This window comes from Pseudophryne corroboree, chromosome 6 (genome assembly GCF_028390025.1).
Source record: "Pseudophryne corroboree isolate aPseCor3 chromosome 6, aPseCor3.hap2, whole genome shotgun sequence".
Classification (NCBI taxonomy): Eukaryota; Metazoa; Chordata; class Amphibia; order Anura; family Myobatrachidae; genus Pseudophryne; species Pseudophryne corroboree.
In genome coordinates, this window is record NC_086449.1 from 830589183 (window position 1) to 830616642 (window position 27460).

The 27460-nt window shown below is 48.2% G+C and overlaps 1 protein-coding gene and 1 long non-coding RNA gene across 2 annotated transcripts in view; one reads left to right on the top strand and one right to left on the bottom strand.

Moving 5' to 3' along the window:
- Positions 1-27460, top strand: part of LOC134933849 (serine protease FAM111A-like) — a 187460-nt gene that overhangs the window by 63957 nt on the left and 96043 nt on the right. Inside the window, exon 4 of the mRNA XM_063929362.1 lies at positions 8197-8289. The gene's annotated coding sequence lies outside the window, so the exon portion shown is untranslated. The remainder of the gene's footprint in view (positions 1-8196; positions 8290-27460) is intronic.
- Positions 7995-27460, bottom strand: part of LOC134933850 (uncharacterized) — a 125027-nt gene continuing 105561 nt past the window's right edge. Inside the window, exon 3 of the long non-coding RNA XR_010179765.1 lies at positions 7995-8250. This is a non-coding gene — a long non-coding RNA (uncharacterized LOC134933850). The remainder of the gene's footprint in view (positions 8251-27460) is intronic.

The following is a 27460-nucleotide window of genomic DNA, read 5'->3' on the forward strand; positions in this document are numbered from 1 at the left end:
AATTACGTGACAGTGTCAGCTCTTTACAAAAGACAGTTGATGACATGAGACAGCCGGATACTCAGCTTGTGCCTGTCGGGGCGTCTCAAAGGCCATCAGGGGCTCTAAAGCGCCCGTTACCTCAGATGGCAGATACAGACGCCGACACGGATACTGACTCCAGTGTCGACGGTGAAGAGACAAACGTGACTTCCAGTAGGGCCACACGTTACATGATTGCGGCAATGAAAGATGTTTTACACATTTCTGATACAAGTACCACCAAAAAGGGTATTATGTTCGGTGAGAAAAAACTACCCGTAGTTTTTCCTGAATCTGAGGAATTAAATGAGGTGTGTGATGAAGCGTGGGTTTCCCCCGATAAAAAACTGATAATTTCTAAAAAATTATTGGCATTATACCCTTTCCCGCCAGAGGTTAGGGCGCGTTGGGAAACACCCCCTAGGGTGGATAAAGCGCTCACACGCTTATCAAAGCAGGTGGCGTTACTGTCTCCTGATACGGCCGCCCTCAAGGAACCTGCTGACAGAAAGCAGGAGAATATCCTAAAATGTATTTACACACATACTGGTGTTATACTGCGACCAGCAATCGCCTCAGCCTGGATGTGCAGTGCTGGGGTGGCTTGGTTGGATTCCCTGACTGACAATATTGATACCCTAGATAGGGACAGTATATTGTTGACTATAGAGCATTTAAAAGATGCATTTCTGTATATGTGAGATGCACAGAGGGATATTTGCCGACTGGCATCAAGAGTAAGTGCGCTGTCCATTTCTGCCAGAAGAGGGTTATGGACGCGACAGTGGTCAGGTGATGCGGATTAAAAAAGGCATATGGAAGTATTGCCTTATAAAGGGGAGGAGTTATTTGGGGTCGGTCTATCAGACCTGGTAGCCATGGCAACGGCTGGAAAATCCACATTTTTACCCCAGGTCGCCTCTCAGCATAAAAAGACGCCGTATTATCTAGCTCAGTCCTTTCGTCCCCATAAGGGCAAGCGGGCAAAAGGCTCCTCATTTCTGCCCCGTGGCAGAGGAAGGGGAAAAAGGCTGCAGCAGACAGCCAGTTCCCAGGAACAGAAGCCCTCTCCCGCTTCTGCCAAGTCCTCAGCATGACGCTGGGGCCTTACAAGCGGACTCAGGCACGGTGGGGGCCCGTCTCAAGAATTTCAGCGCGCAGTGGGCTCACTCGCAAGTGGACCCCTGGATCCTTCAGGTGGTATCTTAGGGGTACAAATTGGAGTTCAAGACGTCTCCCCCTCGCCGTTTCATAAAGTCTGCTTTACCAACGTCCCACTCCGACAGGGAGGCGGTATTGGAGGCAATTCACAAGCTGTATTCCCAGCAGGTGATAATCAAGGTACCCCTCCTGCAACAGGGAAAGGGGTATTATTCCACGCTGTTTGTGGTACCGAAGCCGGACGGCTCGGTGAGACCTATTTTAAATCTAAAGTCTTTGAACACTTACATACAGAGGTTGAAATTCAAGATGGAGTCACTCAGAGCAGTGATCGCGAACCTGGAAGAAGGGGACTATATGGTGTCTCTGAACATCAAGGATGCGTACCTCCATGTCCCCATTTACCCTTCTCATCAAGGGTACCTCAGGTTTGTGGTACAGAACTGTCACTATCAGTTTCAGACGCTGCCGTTTGGATTGTCCACGGCACCCCGGGTCTTTACCAAGGTAATGGCCGAAATGATGATACTTCTTCGAAGAAAAGGAGTTTTAATTATCCCTTACTTGGACGATCTCCTGATAAGGGCAAGATCCAGGGAACAGTTGGTAGTCGGAGTAGCACTATCTCAAGTAGTGCTGCGGCAGCACGGGTGGATTCTAAATATCCCAAAATCGCAGCTGATTCCGACGACACGTCTTCTGTTCCTAGGGATGATTCTGGACACAGTCCAGAAAAATGTGTTTCTCCCGGGGGAGAAAGCCAGGGAGTTATCCGAGCTAGTCAGAAACCTCCTGAAACCAGGCCGAGTCTCGGTGCATCAATGCACAAGGGTCCTGGGAAAAATGGTGGCTTCCTACGAAGCGATTCCATTCGGCAGATTCCACGCAAGAACATTCCAGTGGGATCTGCTGGACAAATGGTCCGGATCGCATCTTCAGATGCATCAGCGGATAACCCTGTCCCCAAGGACAAGGGTGTCTCTCCTGTGGTGGTTGCAGAGTGCTCATCTTCTAGAGGGCCGCAGATTCGGCATTCAGGACTGGGTCTTGGTGACCACGGATGCCAGCCTGAGAGGCTGGGGAGCAGTCACACAGGGAAGAAATTTCCAGGGCTTGTGGTCAAGCCTGGAGACATCACTTCACATAAATATACTAGAGCTAAGGGCCATTTACAATGCTCTAAGCCTAGCAAGACCTCTGCTTCAAGGGCAGCCGGTGTTGATCCAGTCAGACAACATCACGGCAGTCGCCCACGTAAACAGACAGGGCGGCACAAGAAGCAGGAGGGCAATGGCAGAAGCTGCAAGGATTCTTCGCTGGGCGGAAAATCATGTGATAGCTCTGTCAGCAGTGTTCATTCCGGGAGTGGACAACTGGGAAGCAGACTTCCTCAGCAGGCACGACCTCCACCCGGGAGAGTGGGGACTTCATCCAGAAGTCTTCCACATGATTGTGAACCGTTGGGAAAAACCAAAGGTGGACATGATGGCGTCCCGCCTCAACAAAAAACTGGACAGGTATTGCGCCAGGTCAAGGGACCCTCAGGCAATAGCTGTGGACGCTCTGGTAACACCGTGGGTATACCAGTCAGTGTATGTGTTCCCTCCTCTGCCTCTCATACCCAAGGTACTGAGGATTATAAGGCGGAGAGGAGTAAGAACTATACTCGTGGCTCCGGATTGGCCAAGAAGGACTTGGTACCCGGAACTTCAAGAGATGCTCACAGAGGACCCGTGGCCTCTGCCTCTAAGAAGGGACCTGCTCCAGCAAGGACCCTGTCTGTTTCAAGACTTACCGCGGCTGCGTTTGACGGCATGGCGGTTGAACGCCGGATCCTAAAGGAAAAAGGCATTCCGGAGGAAGTCATTCCTACCCTGATCAAAGCCAGGAAGGATGTGACCGCACAGCATTATCACCGCATTTGGCGAAAATATGTTGCGTGGTGCGAGGCCAGAAAGGCCCCAACGGAGGAATTTCAACTGGGTCGATTCCTGCATTTCCTGCAAACAGGAGTGTCTATGGGCCTCAAATTGGGGTCCATTAAGGTTCAAATTTCGGCCCTGTCGATTTTCTTCCAGAAAGAACTGGCTTCAGTTCCTGAAGTCCAGACATTTGTCAAGGGGGTGCTGCATATACAGCCTCCTTTTGTGCCTCCAGTGGCACCTTGGGATCTCAATGTAGTTTTGCGGTTCCTCAAATCACATTGGTTTGAACCGCTTAAATCTGTGGATTTAAAATATCTCACATGGAAAGTGGCCATGCTGTTGGCCCTGGCTTCGGCCAGGCGCGTGTCAGAATTGGCGGCTTTATCTTGCAAAAGCCCTTATCTGATTTTCCATTCGGACAGGGCAGAACTGCGGACTCGTCCTCAGTTTCTCCCTAAGGTGGTGTCAGCCTTTCACCTGAACCAACCTATTGTGGTGCCTGCGGCTACTAGGGACTTGGAGGACTCCAAGCTGCTAGATGTTGTCAGGGCCCTGAAAATATATATTTCCAGGACGGCTGGAGTCAGAAAATCTGACTCGCTGTTTATCCTGTATGCACCCAATAAGCTGGGTGCTCCTGCTACTAAGCAGACTATTGCTCGTTGGATTTGTAGTACAATTCAGCTTGCACATACTGTGGCAGGCCTGCCACAGCCAAAATCTGTAAATGCCCATTCCACAAGGAAGGTGGGCTCATCTTGGGCGGCTGCCCGAGGGGTCTCTGCTTTACAACTTTGCCGAGCAGCTACTTGGTCAGGGGCAGTTCCCAGGAGCAGAAGTCCTCCCCTGCGTCCGGTAAGTCCACAGCATGCTGGGGCTGCTCAGGCGGAACCGGGAACGGTGGGGGCACGTCTCAGGTTTTTCAGCACACAGTGGGCTCTCTCACAAGTGGATCCCTGGGTCCTTCAAGTAGTAGCTCAGGGGTACAGGCTGGAATTCGAGACGTCTCCCCCCCGCAACCCCCCCCCCCCCCCGCCGTTTCCTAAAATCTGCCTCAAGGTACCCCTCCTTCAGCAAGGAAAAGGTTACTATTCCACAATGTTTGTGGTACCGAAACCGGACGGTTCGGTGAGACCCATCTTAAATTTAAAATACTTGAACACTTATATCAAAAGGTTCAAGTTCAAGATGGAATCGCTCAGGGCGGTTATTGCGAGCCTGGAGAAGGGGGATTACATGGTCTCCCTGGACTTCAGGGATGCGTACCTGCATGTCCCCATTTACCCTCCGCACCAGGAGTACCTCAGATTTGTGGTACAAGACTGTCATTATCAGTTCCAGACGCTGCCGTTTGGGTTATCCACGACACCGAGGGTCTTTACCAAGGTAATGGCCGAAATGATGATACTCCTTCGCAAGAAGGGAGTTTTAATTATCCCGTACTTGGATGATCTCCTGATAAAGGCGCGGTCCAAGGAACAGTTGGTAGTGGGGGTAGCACTTTCTCGGGAAGTGCTACAACAGCACGGCTGGATTCTCAATATTCCAAAGTCACAGCTGGTCCCGACGACACGTCTTCTGTTCCTGGGAATGATTCTGGACACAGACCAGAAGAGAGTGTTTCTTCCACTGGAAAAAGACGAGGAATTGTCATCTCTGGTCAGAGACATCCTAAAACCAGGAAAAGTGTCGGTACATCAATGCACACGAGTCCTGGGAAAAATGGTAGCTTCATACGAAGCAATTCCATTCGGAAGGTTCCACGTAAGGACGTTCCAGTGGGACCTGTTGGACAAATGGTCCGGGTCCCATCTCCAGATGCAACAGCGGATACCCTGTCGTCCAAAACCAGGGTGTCGCTGCTGTGGTGGCTGCAGAGGGCTCATCTACTGGAGGGCCGCAGATTCTGAATACAGGACTGGGTCCTGGTGACCACGGATGCCAGCCTTCGGGGCTGGGGGGGCAGTCACAAAGGGAAGAAATTTCCAAGGACTGTGGTCAAATCAGGAGATTTCTCTTCACATAAATATCCTGGAGCTAAGGGCCATTTACAATGCCCTAAGCCAGGCAAGACCCCTGCTTCAAAACCAGCCCGTACTGATCCAGTCAGACAACATCACGGCGGTCGCCCATGTAAACAGACAGGGCGTCACGAGAAGCAGGATGGCGATGGCAGAAGCCACAAGGATTCTCAGATGGGCAGAGCATCATGTGTTAGCACTGACAGCAGTGTTCATTCCGGGTGTGGACAACTGGGAAGCAGACTTCCTCAGCAGGCACGACCTCCACCCGGGAGAATGGGGACTTCATCCAGAAGTCTTCCAAATGCTGGCCAACCGGTGGGAAAAACCACAGGTAGACATGATGGCGTCCCGCCTCAACAAAAAGTTGAAAAGATATTGCGCCCGGTCTAGAGACCCTCAGGCGATAGCGGTGGACGCTCTAGTGACACCATGGGTGTACCAGTCGGTTTATGCGTTTCCTCCTCTACCTCTCATACCCAAGGTACTGAGAATAATAAGAAGGCGAGGAGTGAAAACCATACTCGTGGTTCCGGATTGGCCAAGAAGAGCTTGGTACCCGGAACTTCAAGAGATGCTTGCAGAGGACCCTTGGCCTCTGCCGCTCAGACAAGACCTGCTGCAGCAGGGACCCTGTCTGTTCCAAGACTTACCGCGGCTGCGTTTGACGGCATGGCGGTTGAACACCGGATCCTGATGGAAAAGGGTATTCCGGAGGAAGTCATCCCTACCCTGATCAAAGCCAGGAAGGATGTCACCGCAAGACGACATCACCGCATTTGGCTGAAATATGTTGCTTGGTGTGAGGCCATGAAGGCCCCGACGAAGGAATTTCAACTGGGTCGATTCCTGCACTTCCTGCAAGCAGGGGTGACGTTGGGCCTCAAATTGGGGTCCATAAAGGTCCAGATTTCGGCTCTGTCGATTTTCTTCCAGAAAGAACTGGCTTCACTGCCTGAAGTTCAGACTTTTGTCAAAGGAGTTCTGCATATTCAGCCTCCTTTTGTGCCCCCAGTGGCACCTTGGGCTCTCAATGTGGTATTGGCATTCCTGAAATCACATTGGTTCGAACCACTTAAGACTGTGGATTTAAAATATCTCCGTGGAAAGTGGTCATGCTGTTGGCCCTGGCGTCGGCCAGGCGGGTTTCAGAATTGGCGGCTTTGTCTTGTAAAAGCCCTTATCTGATTTTCCATATGAATAGGGCAGAATTGAGGACTCGTCCTCACTTTCTCCCAAAGGTGGTCTCAGCTTTTCACTTGAACCAACCTATTGTGGTGCCTGCGGCTACTAGGGACTTGGAGGATTCCAAGTTGCTGGACGTAGTCAGGGCCCTGAAAATTTATGTTTCCAGGACGGCTGGAGTCAGAAAAACTGACTCGCTGTTTATCCTGTATGCACCCACCAAGCTGGGTGCTCCTGCTTCTAAGCAGTCTATTGCGCGCTGGATTTGTAGCACTATTCAGCTGGCGCATTCTGCGGTAGGCTTACCGCAGCCTAAATCTGTAAAAGCCCATTCCACACGGAAGGTGGGCTCATCTTGGGCGGCTGCCCGAGGGATCTCGGCTTTACAACTTTGCCGAGCAGCTACTTGGTCAGGGGCAAACACGTTTGCAAAATTCTACAAATTTGATACCCTGGCTAAGGAGGACCTGGAGTTCTCTCATTCGGTGCTGCAGAGTCATCCGCACTCTCCCGCCCGTTTGGTAGCTTTGGTATAATCCCCATGGTCCTTACGGAGTTCCCAGCATCCACTAGGACGTCAGAGAAAATAAGAATTTACTCACCGGTAATTCTATTTCTCGTAGTCTGTAGTGGATGCTGGGCGCCCATCCCAAGTGCGGATTGTCTGCAATACCTGTAAATAGTTATTGTTACAAAAATCGGGTTTTGTTGTGAGCCGTCTCTTCAGAGGCTCCATTTGTTATCGTACTGTTAACCGGGGCTCCTATCACGTGTTATATGGTGTGATTGGTGTGGCTGGTATGAGTCTTACCCGGGATTCAATAATCCTTTCTTATTGTATCAGCTCTTCCGGGCACAGTTCCTAACTGAGGGTTGGAGGAGGGTCATAGGGGGAGGGGCCAGTGCACACCAGATAGTCCTAAATCTTTCTATAGAGTGCCCAGTCTCCTGCGGAGCCCGTCTATTCCCCATGGTCCTTACGGAGTCCCCAGCATCCACTACGGGCTACGAGAAATAGAATTACCGGTGAGTAAATTCTTATTTTTTTTCTAGCAGTACAGTTTTAAGAAATAGAGCATTAAAAATCTGTATACAATGCATATGCATTATAGTGCATGGCCTGACATAGGCAATAAAGTTGCAGGGAGATTGAATAAATAGTAAATAGTTAATTATTCTTCCCCTCTATAACTAGGAGACATGTTCTGTTTATGCAAACTGAAAAATTGGTTTTGGTATCTGCATGTGGAAGCCTGACCTCTGCCCACTGTGCAAACTTGCGCAGGAGTTGGAAGCCACACCCATATTGAAATTACATGGTTGCCGCTTATTTAGCATTCCAAAACACCCATATGATGGAAAGTGTAATTAGTCGAGTTCCAGATCAATCCGTACATCTCCGTATGTGTGCGGAGACCTAATTCAGAGCATGTGCAAACGGCAATTTCTTCGGAAGTATGCTGAAATGATACATGTGCATTGTGACTTGTGTGTGAATCAGAATCGGCCCCAATAAATTCATTAGATATGTTTGATAACTATCATTAGCAGTTAGAATATTTCCTATCTGCAAGTTGCATCAACCTCTCACTACGACTGGACGACAATTCAGAGTTCCTATTTGATTTGTTAAGTATATCTCTCTGTGACTATTTACAAAAAATTGTTTATTACTGTACTCACAAAATCTTTATTTTTTGTAGCACCTTAAAGCATTTTACTATACACCATCATTCACCAAGGAAACACTTCTTGTATGATGATCATTCTTCAAATACTTATTCCATTTCTCTGTTAATGCTCTGGATCAGTTTTCAGGAACTCAGAAGAGAATATGTGACTACAAGATCTCCCACAAATCATCCTCTTGTCTTTCAATTAAGGGTCAGCAGTCTGATACTGTCAAAAAGAAGAGTAATCCATACTGGCTACAGGACCTTGGAGAGAGGGAAAAGAATAAAAGATCCAATGAAAAGGTATAAAACTTATCTGTGATCTAATGGAAATGACACACTATTTATAGTGATGATTTCTGTTCACCATATACTGTAATTCCACCATATTACACTAGATGTTCTGCATTGGAGGATCAGTCACAGAGCAGTCCCTACACAAGTTCTGTCCGGCTTAATATGAACATACGCCCGTAGGATTCATGGTCTCCCTAACATAACTCATTCTTCTACTGAGGCTGCTTCTCTCTAATCACAGATCATACTGCTGTGATATTACCGTATATACTCGAGTATAAACCGACTTTTTCAGCACCTTTTTTTGTGCTGAAAAAGCCACTTCAGCTTTTACTCGCGTCAGTTGTAGGAGGGACACGGAGGGCACAACGCGCGGCTCTCCTGTGTCCCTCCTGCTTCTCCGGCGGCATGTATGTGTTAAAGGAAGTGCACGAACCGGCACTTTAACACACGGAGACGCAGGAGGGACACAGGAGAGCCGCGCGCTGTGCCCACCGTGTCCCTCCTTCAGAAGACAGCGCAGGAGCGACGGGACAGCGCAGGAGCGACGGAGGGTAATAACAAACTGGCACTGTGGGGCATATCTGGCACTGTGGGGCATATCTGGCAGCATGAAGGCACATCTGGCAGTATGAGGGCATATCTGGCACTGAGGGCTGTGTACGGCTAGAGCTGCATTTCCCACCCTAGGCTTATACTCGAGTCAATAAGTTTTCCCAGGTTTTTGTGGTAAAATTAGGTTCCTCGGCTTATATTCGGGTCGATTTGTACTCTAGTATATACGATAACTCTATAAACCTTGCACAACCTCCACATTTATCCAGAGTCTTAAGAGGGCTATAGTGGTGCAAACTCTAAATTCTTAAAAAGCTCAGCGCGTAGTTTGTGTGTTATAAACCAGAATTGATCTGAGTAGGCCAGAATGGTATGGAAATTAGTAATGTGCAGTAGTAGGAAACATAGAAACACCTTAGATGGTTATGATTATAAGGAGAAAAGTCAAAAGTGGAAATAGCTGGTTAATTGGTGGTACTTTCAAACCCTAAGTAAGGTAACATAGTAACATAGTATCTGAGGTTGAAAAAAGACAATTGTCCATCGAGTTCAACCTATTTGTGGTCTCCTATGCATGATGATTTGACTAAAATTTCTGACTGATGCTGCTGTCAGCCATTGCATTTTATCCCTATTTATAGTAACTATAATGCATGACTATGCCCCATACCCCTGGATATCCTTATCCATTAGGAATTTATCTAACCCATTCTTAAAGGTGTTGACAGATTCCGCCATTACAACTCCCTCGGGCAGGGAATTCCAAATACGTATTGTCCTTACCGTGAAAAAGCCTTTACGCCGTATTGTGCGGAATCTCCTCTCCTCTAACCTGAGCGAGTGTCCACGAGTCCTCTGTGTTGATCTAACCAAAAACAGGTCCCGCGCAAGCTCTGTGTATTGTCCCCTTATATATTTGTAGATGTTGATCATATCCCCTCTTAGTCTCCGCTTTTCCAATGTAAACATGCCTAGTCTTTCAAGCCTTTCCTTGTATTCCATCGTCTCCATGCCCTTAATTAGTTTGGTCGCCCTCCTCTGTACCTTTTCAAGCTCCAGGATATCCTTTTTGTAGTACGGTGCCCAGAATTGTACACAGTATTCAAGGTGTGGCCTCACTAGTGATTTATATAACGGGAGTATAATACACTCGTCCCTAGCATCAATACCCGTTTTATGCATGCTAATATCTTATTAGCCTTCTTTGCTGCAGTCCTACTTTGGGTACTACTGCTAAGTTTGCTATCTATGAGGACACCTAAGTCCTTTTCCAGTACATAATCCCCTAATGTTACCCCATTTAGTAGGTAGGTGTAATTTTTATTCTTGTTACCACAGTGCATTACCTTACACTTGTCTGTGTTGAAGCGCATTCTCCATTTGGCTGCCCATGCTTCTAATTTAACTAAGTCGTTCTGAAGAGACTCGGCATCCTCCTCTGTATTTATAGCCTTACACAATTTGGTATCATCTGCAAAAATTGACACCATGCTCTCTAGACCTTCTGTTAGGTCGTTAATGAAAATATTGAAAAATACCGGTCCTAATACTGAGCCTTGAGGCACACCACTTAGCACTTCAGTCCAAGTTGAAAAAGATCCATTAACCACAATGCGCTGCTCCCTATTATCTAACCAGTTTTTGACCCAAGTGCATATTGTACTTCCTAGCCCTGATTCTTGTAGCTTGTAGAAAAGTCTCATGTGTGGTACAGTATCGAACGCTTTGGCAAAGTCTAAAAAGATTACATCCACGTCTTTACCCTGATCTAGGTTTGCACTTACTGTTTCATAAAAGCCAAGTAAGTTGGTTTCACAGGATCTGTCCTTCATAAACCCATGTTGATTCCTTTTAATGACCTTATTGACTTCAAGGAACTTCTGAATACTATCTCTTAGAATACCTTCCAATACTTTCCCCACTATAGATGTAAGACTAACTGGTCTATAATTACCTGGTTCAGCTTTACTTCCCTTTTTGAATATAGGCACTACTTCCGCTATACGCCAGTCTTTGGGAACCATACCTGATATAACTGAATCCTTAAAGATCAAAGATAGCGGTTTTGCCAGTTCAGAGTGAAGCTCCATTAGAACCCTTGGGTGAATACCATCGGGCCCTGGTGATTTATTAATCTTTAAATGTTTTAATCGGTCACAGACTACTTCCTCGCTTAAATAAGTACCTATCAGTGGGATATTCTCATTATTGAGATTGTGTGTCAGTCCCTGAAATGGGTCCTGTCTAGTGAATACTGTTGAAAAAAATTAATTTAGTGTGTCCGCTATGTCATTATCATTTTTGCTTAAGACTCCCAACTTGTCTTTTAAAGGGCCTATACTCTCCTTCTTTAATCTCTTGCTATTAATGTATTTAAATAATTTTTGGGGATTCGCTTTGCTTTCCTTTGCTACTAGTTTTTCAGTTTCTACTTTAGCCGCTCTTATTTCCTTTTTGCAAATTTTGTTACATTCCTTATAGTGCTGAAATGACTCTGCTTCCCCGTCAGATTTGTATTTTTTAAATGCTCGCCTTTTCTTGCCCATAAGTTCATTAATCTTTTTGTTAAGCCACATCGGTTTATGATTTTTATTCCTTCTTTTGCTACTCATAGGAATAAATTTCAGTGTATTTTTAGCTAGCAGGAATTTTAGTACCTCCCATTTCTCTGACGTCCTAGTGGATGCTGGGTACTCCGTAAGGACCATGGGGAATAGACGGGCTCCGCAGGAGACTGGGCACTCTTAAAAGAAAGATTAGGTACTACATCTGGTGTGCACTGGCTCCTCCGTCTATGCCCCTCCTCCAGACCTCAGTTAGAATCTGTGCCCAGCCAGAGCTGGATGCACACTAGGGGCTCTCCTGAGCTTCCTAGAAAAGAAAGTATTTGTTAGGTTTTTTATTTTCAGTGAGATCTGCTGGCAACAGACTCACTGCTATGAGGGACTAAGGGGAGAAGAAGCGAACCTACCTGCTTGCAGCTAGCTTCTGCTTCTAAGGCTACTGGACACCATTAGCTCCAGAGGGATCGAACACAGGGCCCGACCTGGATCGTCCGTTCCCGGAGCCGCGCCGCCATCCCCCTTGCAGAGACAGAAGAACAGGAGAAAATCAGCGGCTGAAGACTCCGGTCTTCAATAAGGTAGCGCTCAGCACTGCAGCTGTGCGCCATTGCTTCCAGAGCACACCACACGCTCCGGGCACTGGTGCGTGCAGGGCGTGGGGGGGGGGGGGGGGGGGCGTGCGCCCTGGGCTGGAATATCTATACCTTTGTCAAAATTGCACATAATACAGTGTATAACACTGTATATGTGCCTAATCCCCCGCCATTAACATTATTAAAAAAGCGGGAGAAGCCCGCCACGGAGGGGGCGGGGCTATCTTCCTCAGCACACCGGCGCCATTTTCTTTTCACAGCTCCGCTGGAGGACGCTCCCCAGGCTCTCCCCTGCAGTATACACTACGAGAAGGGTAAAAAAGAGAGGGGGGGGCACATAAATGTACGTGCAAATTGTGTATAATAGCAGCTATTGGGAAGAATCACTCAGTACAAAAGTGTTAATCACTGTGATGTATAGCGCTGTGGTGTGTGCTGGCATACTCTCTCTCTGTCTCCCTTAAGGACTTAGTGGGGTCCTGTCCTCAGTCAGAGCATTCCCTGTGTGTGCAGTGTGTCGGTACGGCTGTGTCGACATGTTTGATGAGGAGGCTTATGTGGAGGCGGAGCAGGTGCCGATAAGTGTGATGTCACCCCCTGCGGGGCCGACACCTGAGTGGGTGGATATGTGGAAGGTTTTAACAGACAGTGTCAACTCCTTGCATAAAAGGCTCGATGACGTAACAGCTGTGGGACAGCCGGCTTCTCAGCCCGTGCCTGCCCAGGCGTCTCAAAAGCCATCAGGGGCTCGAAAGCGCCCGCTACCCCAGATGGCAGACACAGATGTCGACACGGAGTCTGACTCCAGTGTAGACGAGGATGAGACAAATGTATAATCCACAAGGGCCATCCGTTGCATGATTACGGCAATGAAAAATGTGTTGCACATTTCTGACTTTAACTCGGGTACCACTAAGAAGGGTATTATGTTTGGGGAGAAAAAGTAGCCAGTGACTTTTCCTCCATTGATGAGTTGAATGAAGTGTGTCAAGAAGCGTGGGGTTCCCCCGATAAGAAACTAGTGATTTCTAAGAGGTTACTGATGGCGTACCCTTTCACGCCAGAGGATAGGTTATGTTGGGAGACATCCCCTAGGGTGGACAAGGCGCTCACACGCTTATCAAAAAAGGTGGCACTGCCGTCTCGGGATACGGCCGCCTTAAAGGAGCCTGCGGATAGAAAGCATGAAGCTATCCTGAAGTCTGTATATACACACTCAGGTACTATACTGAGACCTGCAATTGCCTCAGCATGGATGTGTAGTGCTGCAGCAGCTTAGTCTGATACCCTGTCAGATAATATTGATACTCTCGACAGGGATACTATTTTGCTAACCATAGAGCATATTAAAGACGTCGTCTTATATATGAGGGATGTACAGAGGGATATTTGCCGGCTGGCATCTAGAATTAATGCAATGTCCATTTCTGCCAGGAGAGTGTTATGGACTCGGCAGTGGACAGGTGATGCTGATTCTAAAAGGCACATGGAGGTAATGCCTTATAAGGGTGAGGAATTGTTTGGGGATGGTCTCTCAGACCTCGTATCCACAGCTACAGCTGGGAAGTCGACATTTTTACCTCAGGTTTCCTTTTGGCCTCAGAAAGGCAAGCGGATCAGAGGCGCTTCCTTTCTGCCCAGAGGCAAGGGGAGAGGGAAAAAGCTGCACCAGACAGCCAGTTCCCAGGAACAAAAAGCCTCCCCTGCTTCCTCTAAGTCCACCGCATGACGTGGGGGCGCGTCTCCGGAACTTCAGCGACCAGTTGGTTCGCTCACAGGTGGATCTCTGGGTTCTGCAAGTGGTATCTCTGGGATACAAGCTGGAGTTCGAGGCCACTCCCCCTCGCCGTTACATCAAATCAGCCTTGCCAGCTGCTCCCAAAGAAAGGGAGGTAGTACTGGCGGCTATTCACAAGCTGTATATTCAGCAGGTGATAATCAAGGTACCCCCCCTTCAGCAGGGGCGAGGTTACTATTCCACAATGTTTGTGGTACCGAAACCAGACGGTTCGGTGAGACCCATCCTAAATTTAAAATCCTTGAACACTTATATAAGGAAGTTCAAGTTCAAGATGGAATCGCTCAGGGCGGTTATTGCAAGCCTGGAAGAGGGGGATTTTATGGTGTCGCTGGACATCAAGGACGCATACCTACATGTCCCCATTTACCCACCTCGCCAGGAGTACCTCAGTTCATTACCAATTCCAGACGTTGCCGTTTGGTCTGTCCACGACACCGAGGGTCTTTAGCAAGGTAATGGCCGAAATGATGATACTCCTCCGAAAGAAGGGAGTTATAATTATCCCATACTTGGACGATCTCCTGATAAAGGCGAGGTCCAAAGAGCAGTTGCTAGTCAGCGTAGCACTATCTCAGGAAGTGCTGCATCAGCACGGCTGGATTCCTGCGACGCGTCTGCTGTTCTTGGGCATGATTCTGGACACAGAATAGAAGAAGGTGTTTCTCCCGGAGTAGAAGGCCCAGGAATTATCATCTCTGCACGCGAGTCCTGGGAAAGATGGTAGCTTCTTATGAAGCAATCCCCTTCGGCAGATTCCATGCGAGGATCTTCCAGTGGGATCTAATGGACAAGTGGTCCAGATCGCATCTTCAGATGCATCGGTTGATCACCCTGTCCCCGAGGGACAGGGTATCTCTGCTGTGGTGGCTGCAGAGTGCTCATCTTCTCGAAGGCCGCAGATTCGGCATACAGGACTGGGTCCTGGTGACCACAGATGCAAGCCTCCGAGGTTGGGGGGCAGTCACTCGGGGAAGAAACTTCCAAGCACAATGGTCAAGTCAGGAAACTTCCCTACACATAAATATTCTGGAACTAAGGGCCATTTACAATGCCCTGAGTCAAGCAGAACCCCTGCTTCAAAACCAACCGGTGCTGATTCAGTCAGACAACATCACGGCGGTCGCCCATGTAAACCGACAGGGCGGCACAAGAAGCAGGATGGCGATGGCGGAAGCCACAAGGATTCTTCGATGGGCGGAGAATCACGTGCTAGCACTGTCAGCAGTGTTCATTCCGGGAGTGGATAACTGGGAAGCAGACTTCCTCAGCAGGCACGACCTCCATCGGGAGAGTGGGGACTTCATCCAGAAGTCTTCAAGCTGATTGTAAACCGTTGGGAACGGCCACAGGTGGACATGATGGCGTCCCGCCTCAACAAAAAGCTAAAAAGATATTGCACCAGGTCAAGGGACCCTCAGGCGATAGCTGTGGACGCGCTAGTGACACCGTGGGTATACCAGTCTGTTTGTGTTCCCTCCTCTTCCTCTTATACCCAAGGTACTGAGGATAGTGAGAAAAAGAGTAAGAACTATACTCATCGTTCTGGATTGGCCAAGAAGAACTTGGTACCCAGAACTACGAAAGATGATCTCAGAGGACCCATGGCCTCTGCCGCTCCGACAGGACCTGCTACAGCAGGGCCCCTGTCTGTTCCAAGACTTACCGCGGCTGCGTTTGACGGCATGGCGGTTGAATGCCGGATCCTAACGGAGAAGGGCATTCCAGATGAAGTCATTCCTACGCTGATGAAGGCTAGGAAGGATGTGACAGCGAAACATTATCACCACATATGGCGAAAATATGTTGCTTGGTGTGAGGCCAGGAAGGCCCCAACGGATGAATTCCAGCTGGGTCGATTTCTGTACTTCCTACAGTCAGGAGTGACTATGGGCCTAAAATTGGGTTCCATTAAAGTCCAGATTTCGGCCCTGTCTATTTTCTTTAAAAAAGAACTGGCTTCACTGCCTGAAGTTCAGACGTTTGTTAAGGGAGTGCTGCATATTCAGCCCCCTTTTGTGCCTCCAGTGGCACCTTGGGATCTCAACGTGGTGTTGGATTTCCTGAAATCACATTGGTTTGAACCACTTAAGACAGTGGAGTTAAAATATCTCACATGGAAGGTGGTCATGCTGTTGGCCTTAGCTTCGGCTAGGCGAGTGTCAGAATTGGCGGCTTTTTCGTGTAAAGGCCCATATCTGATTTTCCATATGGACAGGGCAGTATTGAGGACTCGTCCCCAATTTCTCCCAAAGGTGGTATCAGCTTTTCATTTGAACCAACCTATTGTGGTGTCTGCGGCAACTCGGGACTTGGAGGATTCCAGGTTGCTGGACGTAGTCCGGGCCCTGAAAATCTGTTTCCAGGACAGCTAGAGTCAGAAAGACTGACTCGCTATTTATCCTGCATGCACCCAACAAGATGGGTGCTCCTGCTTCAAAGCAGACAATTGCTCGCTGGATCTGTAGCACGATTCAACTTGCACATTCCGCGGCTGGACTGCCGCATCCTAAATCTGTAAAAGCCCATTCCACAAGGAAGGTGGGCTCTTCTTGGGCGGTTGCCCGAGAGGTCTCGGCTTTACAACTTTGCCGAGCTGCTACTTGGTCGGGTTCAAACACTTTTGCAAAATTCTACAAGTTTGATACCCTGGCTGAGGAGGACCTTGAGTTTGCTCATTCGGTGCTGCAGAGTCATCCGCACTCTCCCGCCCATTTGGGAGCTTTGGTATAATCCCCATGGTACTTACGGAGTACCCAGCATCCACTAGGACGTCAGAGAAAATAAGAATTTACTCACCGGTAATTCTATTTCTCGTAGTCCGTAGTGGATGCTGGGAGCCCGTCCCACGTGCGGACTATCTGCAATACATGTATATAGTTATTGCTTAACTAAAGGGTTATTGTTATGAGCCATCAGTTGAAAGAGGCTCAGTTATTGTTCATACTGTTAACTGGGTATATTTATCACGAGTTGTACAGTTTGATTGGTGTGGCTGGTATGAGTCTTACCCTGGATTCTGAATCCTTTCCTAGTAATGTCAGCTCTTCCGGGCACAGTTTCCCTAACTGAGGTCTGGAGGAGGAGCATAGAGGGAGGAGCCAGTGCACACCAGATGTAGTACCTAATCTTTCTTTTAAGAGTGCCCAGTCTCCTGCGGAGCCCGTCTATTCCCCATGGTCCTTACGGAGTACCCAGCATCCACTACGGACTACGAGAAATAGAATTACCGGTGAGTAAATTCTTATTTTCTCCGTAGTATTTTTTCCTAAAAACAAACCTTCCCATTTAATATCCCTGAAAAATACCCTCATCTTTTCAAAATTTGCTTTGCTAAAGTTTAGAGTCCTAGTTGAGCCAGTATAGGGCTATTTATAAAAACTGATATTGAATGTGACCATATTGTGGTCGCTGTTTCCTATGGATTCCCCTACTATAATACCGGATACCAAATCCCCATTGTTTGTTAATACCAGGTCTAAGATTGCATTGTACCTAGTTGGTTCCTTAATTAGTTGGACTAAGTAGTTATTATTAAGTGTGTATAAAAACATATTGCCCCTAGCAGTATCACATGAATCGTTTTTCTAGTTTATCTCTGGATAGTTAAAATCTCCCATCACTACTATGGGGTATATGCAATTGCGGTCGAATTCGCGGCAATTATCGCCGTTTTTTAATTCGACCAAATTCGCCAGGTGCCTGCCGGGATTCACCATATTCAATGAAAAACGGATTCGCCAGAATCGCGGGCGAAAATCGGCCGATTTGGCGGATTTTGCCGCGATTTTAAAAAACGGGAAAAACCCGGAAAAAAAAATGGCGTGGGGTCCCCCCTCCAAAGCATAACCAGCCTCGGGCTCTTTGAGCTGGTCCTGGTTCTAAAAATGCAGGGGAAAAATTGGCCAGGGATCCCCCGTATTTTTAAAACCAGCACCGGGCTCTGCGCCTGATGCTGGTGCCAAAAATACGGGGGACAAAAAGAGTAGGGGTCCCCCGTATTTTTAACACCAGCATCGGGCTCCACTAGCTGGACAGATAATGCCACAGCCGGGGGTCACTTTTATGCCGTGCCCTGCGGCCGTGGCATCAAAAATCCAACTAGTCACCCCTGGCCGGGGTACCCTGGGGGAGTGGGGACCCCTTCAATCAAGGGGTCCCCCCCCCCCCCCCAGCCACCCAAGGGCCAGGGGTGAAGCCCGAGGCTGTCCCCCCCCCCCCCCCCCCCCCATCCAATGGGCTGCGGATGGGAGGGCTGATAGCCTTTGTTGTAAAATAAAAGATATTGTTTTTTCCATTAGTACTACAAGTCCCAGCAAGCCTCCCCCGCAAGCTGGTACTTGGAGAACTACAAGTACCAGCATGCGGGAGAAAAACGGGCCCGCTGGTACCTGTAGTACTACTGGGGAAAAAATACCCAAATAAAAACAGGACACACACACCTTGATAGTAAAACTTTATTTCATACACCGACACACACATACTTACCTATGTTGACACGCCGACTGCCACGGTCTCCGACGATCCGAGGGTACCTGTGAAAAAATGGTACTCACCTTCCAGCGTCCAGAGGTACATCCAGGTCCAGGGTATAATCCACGTACTTGGTAAAAAAAAAAAACGAACACGATCCACCGGACTAATGAAAGGGGTCCAATGTTTTCACATTAGACTCCTTTCCCCGAATGCCGGGACATCACGTGACTCCTGTCACTGATGTCCCTTCAGCCAATCAGGAAGCGCTACTTCCGTGGCGCTCACCTGATTGGCTGTGCGCGTCTGGACTCTGACAGCGCCTCGCAAAGCCGCTCCATTACTTTCAATGGTGGGAACTTTGCGGGTAGCGGTGGGGTCACCCGCCGGTCAGCCGCTGACCGGCGGGTGACCTCACCGCTAGCCGCTAAGTTCCCACCATTGAATATAATGGAGGGAGCTATGCGATGCGCTGTCTGAGTTCAGACAGCGATCAGCCAATCAGGTGAGCGCAACGAAGTTGCGCTTCCTGATTGGTTTAGAGACCTGTCAGTGACAGCTGTCACTGACAGGTCTCATTCGTGGAAAGGTGTCCCATGTGTCAGCATGGGACCCCTTTCAGTCCGTTATGGAGTGGGTATTTGCGATTTATTTTTTTGCCAAGTACGTGGATTTATCTCTGGACCCTGGTTGAGGTGAGTATATTGAACTTTTCTTTTCAGGTATCCGTGGATTCTACATGAAGAGGACCGATGTCGGCGTGTGAACATAGGTAAGTATGTGTGTGTCGGTAGTGTGTAATAAAGTTTTACTGTCGACGGTGTGTGTGTCCTGTTTTTATTTGGGTATTTTTTTCCCAGTAGTACTACAGGTACCAGCGGGCCCGTTTTTCTCCCGCATGCTGGTACTTGTGGTTCTCCAAGTACCAGCTTGCGGGGGAGGCTTGCCGGGACTTGTAGTACTAATGGAAAAAACAATATCTTTCTATCACAAAAGGCTATCAGCCCTCCCATCCGCAGCCCATTGGATGGGGGGGGACAGCCTCGGGCTTCACCCCTGGCCCTTGGGTGGCTGGGGGGGGGGGGGACCCCTTGATTGAAGGGGTCCCCACTCCCCCAGGGTACCCCGGCCAGGGGTGACTAGTTGGATATTTAATGCCACGGCCGCAGGGCACGGCATAAAAGTGACCCCCGGCTGTGGCATTATCTGTCCAGCTAGTGGAGCCCGATGCTGGTGTTAAAAATACGGGGGACCCCTACTCTTTTTGTCCCCCGTATTTTTGGCACCAGGCGCAGAGCCCGGTGCTGGTTTTAAAAATACGGGGGATCCCCTGTCAATTTTTCCCCCGCATTTTTAGAACCAGGACCAGCTCAATGAGCCCGAGGCTGGTTATGCTTTGGAGGGGGGACCCCACGCCATTTTTTTTATGATTTTACCCTTCCAGCATAAAAAAAAAAAAATAATAATAATAATAATATTTTAAACAATATATAAATAATATTTGTGCCTCCCAAAAAAAAAAAAAAAAAAAAGTACCTAATCCCTTCTAATATAAATAGATCTGCTATTCCCAAAAAAAAAACACCAAAAAAAACATGTTTAAAATTTTTTTATTTGTTTTCACCCTCCAAAGTGTGGCGGATTGAAAATGACGAATTTGCTGTCTAAAAGCACTGCTGTCGAATTTCCAAACTTGAATTGAATATGCTTTGGTCGAATTGCAGCACTTGTATCATTGCAGAAAAGTCGAATTTGCAAAAAGTCGAATTTCAAAAAGTCGAATTTTGAAAGTCCGTTTTTTGGTCGGAAAGCACTGCATTGCATAGGCGATTTTTTTTTTTTGGTCGAAAATGACCCGAAATTCGACAATTTCGGGAATTCGACCACAATTGCATATACCCCACAGTCTCCTACTCCTGCTAATCTTTCAATTTGCTTTAGTAACAATTCCTCATCAAGTGCGTTGATACCAGGCGGCCTATAGCATACACCCAATACTAACTTTTTTTATTCCTTTTTCCCCGCATGCAATTTCTACCCATAATGTTTCGACAGTGTCTACAGTCCCCTCCTGAATATCTTCCCATATATTAGGTTTTAAAAACGGCTTTACGTACAGACACACCCCTCCACCCTTTTTATTTAGTCTGTCTCTCCTAAACAGTGTATAGCCCTCTAGACTGACTGTCCAATCATGAGATTCGTCCCACCAAGTTTCAGTAATGCCTATAATATCATACTGTTTGCTTGCTGCAAGTATTTCTAGTTCACCCTTTTTACCAGTAATGCTTCTGGCATTTACATACATACAACTAAGATAAGTATTTTCCCTTGCGTTATGGACATCTTTCACCTTATGTAGCAAAGGTGTTTCTATGTTACCTACTGTTTAATACAAATATAACAAAAGTTTAATACCTCTGGATTGATGTAATGGGGAGGGATGATGAATTTAATTGAATAGCCTATTGGAAGCTAGATATATGTAGTGTGATTCCATCTGTTTACTGCTGCCACAGACACTAAAGATGCATACACACTGTGCGATGTGTGCTTACGATTTTCACTATATAGTAAAAAATGTAAGAAAAGTTAGCAAATATCACACCGATGTGCACTCCCGTGGGGTCGATATCGCAAGAAAAAATAGACTCTGTAGGCAAGGCAATTTTGACTATATTGTGTACAGTCTAGTTTGTAGTATACTCAAAATTGTATATAGTCAAAATCGCACATAGGGCCTAATTCAGACCTGACTGATCGCAGCAGCAAATTTGTTAGCAGTTGGGCAAAACCATGTGCACTGCAGGGGGGGCGGATGTAACACATGCAGAGAGAATTAGATTTGGGTGGGGTGTGTTCAAACTGAAATCTAAATTGCAGTGTAAAAATAAAGCAGCCATTATTTCTCTAACGTCCTAAGTGGATGCTGGGACTCCGTAAGGACCATGGGGAATAGCGGCTCCGCAGGAGACAGGGCACAAAATAAAAGCTTGAGTATCAGGTGGTGTGCACTGGCTCCTCCCCCTATGACCCTCCTCCAAGCCAGTTAGATTTTTGTGCCCGGCCGAGAAGGGTGCAAACTAGGTAGCTCTCCTGAGCTGCTTAGGATAAAAGTTTAGTTAGGTTTTTTTATTTTCAGTGAGTCCTGCTGGCAACAGGCTCACTGCACCGTGGGACTAAGGGGAGAAGAAGCGAACTCACCTGAGTGCAGAGTGGATTGGGCTTCTTAGGCTACTGGACATTAGCTCCAGAGGGACGATCACAGGTTCAGCCTGGATGGGTCACCGGAGCCGCGCCGCCGTCCCCCTTACAGAGCCAGAAGAGACGAAGAGGTCCGGTGAAAGCGGCGGCAGAAGACATCCTGTCTTCAAGACTAAGGTAGCGCACAGCACCGCAGCTGTGCGCCATTGCTCTCAGCACACTTCACACTCCGGTCACTGAGGGTGCAGGGCGCTAGGGGGGGAGCGCCCTGAGACGCAATATAAATCAAATACCTTAGCTGGCTAAAGGAATACATCACATATAGCTCCAGGGCTATATGGATGTATTTTTTCCCCTGCCATTTTACACAGAAAAAGCGGGAGATGAGGACGTCGTGAAGGGGCGGGGCCTATCTCCTCAGCACACTGGCGCCATTTTTCCCTCACAGCTCCGCTGGAAGGACGGCTCCCTGACTCTCCCCTGCAGTCCTGCTTCTGATTCAGGGTAAAAAAGAGAAGGGGGGGCATTTTGGCAGCAGATTATAACAAAACAGCAGCTATAAGGGTTTAACACTTATATAAGGTTATCCCTGTATATATATATAGCGCTGGGTGTGTGCTGGCAGACTCTCCCTCTGTCTCTCCAAAGGGCTAAGTGGGGTCCTGTCCTCTATCAGAGCATTCCCGGTGTGTGTGCTGTGTGTCGGTACGCGTGTGTCGACATGTATGAGGAGGAAAATGAGGTGGAGGCGGAGCAGTTGCCTGTGTTAGTGATGTCACCCCCTAGGGAGTCGACACCTGACTGGATGATTGTGTTTAAGCAATTAAGTGATAATGTCAGCAATTTACAAAAAACTGTTGACGACATGAGAAAGCCGGCAAATCAATTAGTGCCTGTTCAGGCGTCTCAGACACCCTCAGGGGCCCTAAAACGGCCGCTACCTCAGTGGGTCGACACGGATCCAGATACAGATACTGAATCTAGTGTCGACGGTGACGAGACAAACGTAATGTCCAGTAGGGCCACACGTTACATGATCACGGCTATGAAAGAGGCATTGAACCTTTCTGACACTACAAGTACCACAAAGGCGGGTATTATGTGGGGTGTGAAAAAACTGCCAATAGTTTTTCCTGAGTCTGATGAAATAAATGAGGTGTGTGATAAAGCGTGGGTTTCCCCCGATAAAAAACAGCTAATTTCTAATAAATTATTAGCACTATACCCTTTCCCGCCAGAGGTTAGGGCGCGGTGGGAAACACCCCCTAGGGTAGATAAGGCGCTCACACGTTTATCTAAACAAGTAGCGTTACCGTCCCCTGATACGGCCACCCTCAAAGAACCAGCTGATAGGAGGCTGGAAAATATCCTGAAAAGTGTATACACACATACTGGTGTTATACTGCGACCAGCAATCGCATCAGCCTGGATGTGCAGTGCTGGAGTCGCATGGGCGGATTCCCTGACTGAGAATATTGATACCCTGGATAGGGACAATATTTTGTTAACTATAGAACATTTAAAGGATGCATTGCTATATATGCGTGATGCGCAGAGGGATATTTGTACCCTGGCATCAAGAGTAAGCGCAATGTCCATCTCTGCCAGAAGAGCATTATGGACCCGACAGTGGTCAGGGGACGCAGATTCCAAACGGCACATGGAAGTATTGCCGTATAAGGGGGAGGAGTTATTTGGGGCTGGTCTAACAGACCTGGTGGCCACGGCAACGGCTGGAAAATCCACCTTTTTACCCCAGGTTACTTCACATCAACAGAAAAAGACACAGTCTTTTCAAACTCAGTCCTTTCGTTCCCATAAGTACAAGCGAGCAAAAGGCCACTCCTTTCTGCCCAAGGGCAGAGGAAGAGGAAAAAGACTGCACCATGCAGCCGCTTCCCAGGAACAGAAGCCCTCCCCTGCTTCTGCCAAGTCTTCAGCATGACGCTGGGGCTTTACAAGCAGACTCAGACACGGTGGGGGCCCGTCTCAAGAATTTCAACGCGCAGTGGGCTCACTCGCAAGTGGATCCCTGGATTCTACAGGTAGTATCACAGGGGTACAAACTGGAATTCGAGGCGTTTCCTCCTCATCGGTTCCTGAAGTCTGCTTTACCAAAGTCTCCCTCCGACAGGGAGGCAGTTCTGGAAGCCATTCACAAGCTGTACTCCCAGCAGGTGATAATCAAGGTACCCCTCTTACAACAGGGGAAGGGGTATTATTCCACACTATTTGTGGTACCGAAGCCGGACGGCTCGGTGAGACCAATCTTAAATCTAAAATCTTTGAACACTTACATAAAAAGGTTCAAATTCAAGATGGAGTCACTCAGAGCGGTGATAGCGAACCTGGAAGAGGGGGACTATATGGTGTCGCTGGACATCAAAGATGCTTATCTCCACGTCCCAATATACCCTTCTCACCAAGGGTACCTCAGGTTTGTAGTACAAAACTGTCATTATCAGTTTCAGACGCTGCCGTTTGGATTGTCCACGGCGCCTCGGGTCTTTACCAAAGTAATGGCCGAAATGATGATTCTTCTACGAAGAAAAGGCATCTTAATTATCCCTTACTTGGACGATCTCCTGATAAGGGCAAGAACCAAGGAACAGTTAGAAGTCGGAGTGGCACTATCTCAGGTAGTGCTAAGTCAGCACGGATGGATTCTAAATATCCCAAAATCGCAGCTGATTCCAACGACACGTCTACTGTTCTTAGGAATGATTCTGGACACAGTCCAGAAGAAGGTGTTTCTCCCGGAGGAGAAGGCCAGGGAGTTATCCGAGCTAGTCAGGAACCTCCTAAAACCAGGACAGGTCTCAGTGCATCAGTGCACAAGGGTCCTGGGAAAAATGGTGGCTTCTTACGAAGCGATTCCATTCGGAAGATTCCATGCAAGAACGTTTCAGTGGGATCTACTGGGAAAATGGTCCGGATCGCATCTTCAGATGCATCAACGGATAACCCTGTCGCCAAGGACAAGGGTGTCTCTCCTGTGGTGGCTTCAGAGTGCTCATCTACTAGAGGGCCGCAGATTTGGCATTCAGGATTGGATCCTGGTAACCACGGATGCCAGCCTGAGAGGCTGGGGAGCAGTCACACAGGGAAGGAATTTCCAGGGCTTGTGGTCAAGCATGGAAACATCTCTTCATATAAACATTCTGGAACTAAGGGCCATTTACAATGCCTTAATTCAAGCAAAACCTCTGCTTCAGGGTCAGGCGGTGTTGATCCAATCGGACAACATCACGTCAGTCGCCCACGTAAACAGACAGGGCGGCACGAGAAGCAGGAGGGCAATGGCAGAAACTGCAAGGATTCTTCGCTGGGCGGAAAATCATGTGATAGCACTGTCAGCAGTGTTCATTCCGGGAGTGGACAACTGGGAAGCAGACTTCCTCAGCAGACACGACCTTCACCCGGGAGAGTGGGGACTTCACCCAGAAGTCTTCCACCAAATTGTAAACCGTTGGGAAAAACCAAAGGTGGACATGATGGCGTCACGTCTAAACAAAAAACTGGACAGATATTATATCAAGGGACCCTCAGGCAATAGCAGTGGACGCTCTGGTAACGCCGTGGGTGTACCAGTCAGTGTATGTGTTCCCTCCTCTGCCCCTCATACCAAAAGTATTGAGAATCATAAGAAGGAGAGGAGTAAGAACTATACTCGTGGTTCCGGATTGGCCAAGAAGGTCTTGGTACCCGGAACTTCAAGAGATGCTCACGGACGAACCGTGGCCTCTACCTCTAAGAAAGGACCTGCTACTGCAGGGGCCTTGTCTGTTTCAAGACTTACCGCGGCTGCGTTTGACGGCATGGCGGTTGAACGCCGGATCCTGAAGGACAAGGGCATTCCAGAAGAAGTCATCCCTACTCTGGTAAAAGCCAGAAAGGAAGTAACCGCAAAACATTATCATCGCATTTGGCGTAAATATGTTGCGTGGTGTGAGGCCAAGAAGGCCCCTACAGAGGAATTTCAACTGGGTCGTTTCTTGCATTTCCTGCAAACAGGACTGTCTATGGGCCTAAAATTAGGGTCCATTAAGGTTCAAATTTCGGCCTTGTCGATTTTCTTCCAGAAAGAACTGGCTTCAGTACCTGAAGTTCAGACATTTGTGAAAGGGGTGCTGCACATACAGCCTCCTTTTGTGCCTCCAGTGGCACCTTGGGATCTCAATGTTGTGTTGAGATTTCTAAAATCACATTGGTTTGAACCATTGTCTACGGTAGATTTAAAATATCTCACGTGGAAGGTGTCGATGCTGTTGGCCTTGGCTTCAGCCAGGCGTGTGTCAGAATTGGCGGCTTTATCATGTAAAAGCCCTTACCTAATTTTTCATTCTGACAGGGCGGAATTGAGGACTCGTCCTCAATTTCTACCTAAGGTGGTTTCTGCATTTCACATGAACCAACCTATTGTGGTACCTGCGGCTACTAGGGACTTAGAGGACTAAGTTGCTGGACGTTGTCAGGGCCTTGAAAATATATGTTTCCAGGACGGCTGGAGTCAGGAAATCTGACTCGCTGTTTATCCTGTATGCACCCAACAAGCTGGGTGCTCCTGCTTCAAAGCAGACGATTGCTCGTTGGATTTGTAGTACAATTCAGCTTGCACATTCCGTGGCAGGATTGCCACAGCCAAAATCAGTAAAAGCCCATTCCACAAGGAAGGTGGGCTCATCTTGGGCGGCTGCCCGAGGGGTCTCGGCTTTACAACTTTGCCGAGCAGCTACTTGGTCAGGGGCAAACACGTTTGCAAAATTCTACAAATTTGATACCCTGGCTGAGGAGGACCTGGAGTTCTCTCACTCGGTGCTGCAGAGTCATCCGCACTCTCCCGCCCGTTTGGGAGCTTTGGTATAATCCCCATGGTCCTTACGGAGTCCCAGCATCCACTTAGGACGTTAGAGAAAATAAGATTTTACTTACCGATAAATCTATTTCTCGTAGTCCGTAGTGGATGCTGGGCGCCCATCCCTAGTGCGGATTGTCTGCAATACTTGTATATAGTTATTGCTACAAAAAAATTCGGGTTATTATTGTTGAGCCATCTTTTCAGAGGCTCCTTTGCATTTATCATACTGTTAACTGGGTTCAGATCACGAGTTGTACGGTGTGATTGGTGTGGCTGGTATGAGTCTTACCCGGGATTCAATATCCTTCCTTATTATGTACGCTCGTCCGGGCACAGTATCCTAACTGGCTTGGAGGAGGGTCATAGGGGGAGGAGCCAGTGCACACCACCTGATACTCAAGCTTTTATTTTGTGCCCTGTCTCCTGCGGAGCCGCTATTCCCCATGGTCCTTACGGAGTCCCAGCATCCACTACGGACTACGAGAAATAGATTTATCGGTAAGTAAAATCTTATTTTCTGCTGCGGGGTACACTGGGCTCCACAGGGAATGACATTGGGGTGTTAGAGTAGGATCTTGATCTGAGGCACCAACAGGCTAAAAGCTTTGACTGTTCCCAGAATGCATAGCGCCGCCTCCTCTATAACCCCACCTCCCTGCACAGGAGCTCAGTTTTGTAGTTGGTGCCATGCAATAAGCAGGCATACAACAGGGGGGCTGTTCCTGCAGCCCTGAGAAGAGCTTTTCAAAGTGAAAATTGAAGACTTCAAGGGTTGGAGCAGTGGCACTGTCTGTGTTAGATGTCAGTGAGACATCTTCTGCTGCAGCTCCATCACCACCCCCAGCGGCACTGTACACTTCCGCGCCCTGGTTGCAGGGTACCTACAGCGGAGGCTCCGGTTCCTCAGTCACACACACCGCCGCTGCCCTCCAGGATCGCGTGGCCGGACACGTTGGGGAGGTAAGAGGGTCCCTAGGAGGGACCCGCAGGAAATCGCGATCTGTTGCAGTACAAGGACCCCACTAGACCACCCGGACAAGAGCACAGGTCGGATTTTCAAAAAAATCCGTTTACTAAGGCCCACAGTACCCGGTGGTGAAGTCCAGCAGGGGGATAAGGCTCTGACCTGTAG